The 2,500-nt window shown below is 44.6% G+C and overlaps 1 protein-coding gene and 1 pseudogene across 1 annotated transcript in view, besides 1 other annotated feature; both read left to right on the top strand.

The window, feature by feature from the left end:
• The window catches only part of nad2 (NADH dehydrogenase subunit 2), a gene marked incomplete in the record, with an annotated part of 76,331 nt that overhangs the window by 36,855 nt on the left and 36,976 nt on the right, over nucleotides 1–2,500 (top strand).
• The window catches only part of ccmFc, a pseudogene marked incomplete in the record, with an annotated part of 24,069 nt that overhangs the window by 14,129 nt on the left and 7,440 nt on the right, over nucleotides 1–2,500 (top strand).
• Nucleotides 1–2,500: part of a sequence feature (a part of exon 1 is missing) that runs on past both edges of the window.

Raw genomic sequence — 2,500 nt, 5'->3', positions numbered from 1 at the left:
AACTTTTTTGCTTTTTCTAAATATGTTTCAATTATATGCTTTTGGGATCTTTGCCTTGCAAATGAGGCGGTTGAGCTTAACGCCCCCTTAGCGGCCAGCTGCTTCAGATGCATCGCCTCCCCGAACCCAAGCACCTTTGGAAAAAGATCTCAGTTTGCATAAAGAACCTTTAGGAAAAACTGTTGTTTTCAGGTAAAGTAACCTTACCCTTCTTTGGAAGAAAAAAAGGAACTCTTTAGCGGTTTAGCAAGATAGCTGCCAGAAAGACTGAGCCCACGGAGCGGTGCATAGCGCTTAAAGAAGTGGTTTAAGAGTCGCTTTCCGTCCCGACAAAAATTGACTACTTACTTTCCATTTCAAGGGGGATTTTCTTTACCTGACTTGCCTTCAAGCAGCAATGAGAGCAAAGCAAAGGCTGTTCGGTATTATGAACCTGAACCTGATTGCCCATTAGTAATGTAAGGAACTTCTTGATCTATTGATTCAATGAAATTGAGCATTGCCTTGAATGTCGCATTCACTTCCTCGGACATGTTGGCAGTGAAGTTCCTTGCTTTCTCTCTAAGCCCTTAGTCTTGCAAAAGACCATTCCCTCACAATAGGTGCCTCCTTCTCCTCTCAGATGTCCATTCAAAAGACATTTCTCTTGTTCGAGGCATATGAATCTTTTCGATATGCCACTCACTCAAGTGCCATATCTGATTCAACAGCGGCACCGTCTATTGCAAACATAGCACTGGTTTAAAAAAACATCGCTTATAGCGCAAGGGATGCAGATTCCATTCCTGAAACCCTTCCACCGGGAAAGAGCCAAGCAGCTGCTATTTGAACAACGGATATGGAGACAGCGGATGATTGGAACAAAAGCCATTCTTTCACAACCGATTCTGTAATAGCACCAGCGGCGAGTCAAGCAGTTTTTTCTTTTCTTTCACAACTCCTTCCTTCCCTCCCTTAATCCGTCCGTGCCCTTCCTCCAAGACCGCTTATTCTGCTATCTATTATATAAGTAAATTGATGATTCACTTCTTCCTACCTCTGGGTGGGTCCTATCACTTGCTTCCTGTGGGTGAGAGATTCATTCCTGTGCCAAGCCTAAGAGGCTTAGACCGCTACCCCCCTTCGACTAACATTATTCCCCCAGGAACGGAGTCTCTAGCACCCTCGTCTTCCTAGGCTAAGAGCGCTTACTCCTCCCAAATGGAACTTGCTTTCTTAAAACGCATTCCCCTGGCTCCGGGAATTTCTTACTAAATGAAATCCTTTCAGTTAGCATTCAAATGCTACTATATGCTTAACACATTTACTTCGATGTAAGTAACGATGTGCTCTAAGGGAGAAGCATTCTCTATTCCCATCCCGAATCTACTTATCGATACTCGTACAATCCAGTTCTTTCAGTAGGAGAGCAGTAGTAACATCCTGTCTTCTCTTCTATCTCCTCGTCGTTCAGTCAGTGATCTAGTGGCATTCTATCTTGAAGCGAATGCAGCGTAAGGTCGCTTGCGCCTTTCTTCGTTCTCCTCGCTCCGAACCTTATTCAAAGCATCGAGCAAAGAATATTCTATAAGACTAAGGAAGGAAGAAACATTTTGCGGTATCGTATAGTTGAGAAAGGCTTCATTTAGGAGCGCTCTTTTCATCCAACTAGTTTTATCGTAAAGAAAGCAACTTTTACGCCCAAAACTCCCATGCCTTTCTTGGTTTGACCAAGCGATTTTCCCACAAGTCTTTCCTCATTGCAGAAAGCAGATATTTATGTTTCTTCAATCTTAAAACCAAATTCATATTTCCTCCTTTTTTTCCTCATAGGAGGGCGGGCTACTCTTTATTAATATTCATAAGGATATCTTTCCTTGCCAGCGTGAGGGCTTTCAAAACAAGCAGAAAAACAATATACCGTTGTCGGTTCAGCAGCTCGAAGTTTATCTCAATAAAATGTCAGGTCAGTCACATGACTCATCCTGTTAGTCGAGCATAGCTAACGCTACCATGACGCTACGCCGCGCCTGCACTTATAGTTAGAGAACGCACTAAAAGCATACCTTATCTCAGGGGTCGAAAGCCCTACATTCTTTTGAAATTCGGATGGGCTTCCCCTCTTGTCTGGCCTTCACCATTGCATTGGCTGTGAAGGCCTTCATTACTGGGGGAGTAGAATCCCAGATGATGCCTTGTTCGGGCTCATCGAGCTCGTCCTCTCCCCTCCCCTCAATCTCCTCCCCGGGGGGGACTCTTGGATAGATTTTTTTTATTCACCGCATGGGGAGGCATCCTCATCGGTACAAAATGCTCAACCCGGGCAGCAACCCCAAGGTCCCCTGCCCGCACCTTCCATAACGGAAGTGCGGTGGGCGATTGAGAATTTTACTTCCTCTTTGAACCGCATCTCGATGCGGAGCGACATATTGTCCAGTATGTTCGATGAACTTGGAATATACACGTCCTCAGCGGCAAAACGCAGACAACTGATCCAATTTCTGGAGGAGATTAAGAATTT

This window comes from Ipomoea nil (genome assembly GCF_001879475.1).
Source record: "Ipomoea nil mitochondrial DNA, complete sequence, cultivar: Tokyo-kokei standard".
NCBI classification, from domain to species: Eukaryota; Viridiplantae; Streptophyta; class Magnoliopsida; order Solanales; family Convolvulaceae; genus Ipomoea; species Ipomoea nil.
This window is presented reverse-complemented; position numbering and strand designations above follow the sequence as displayed.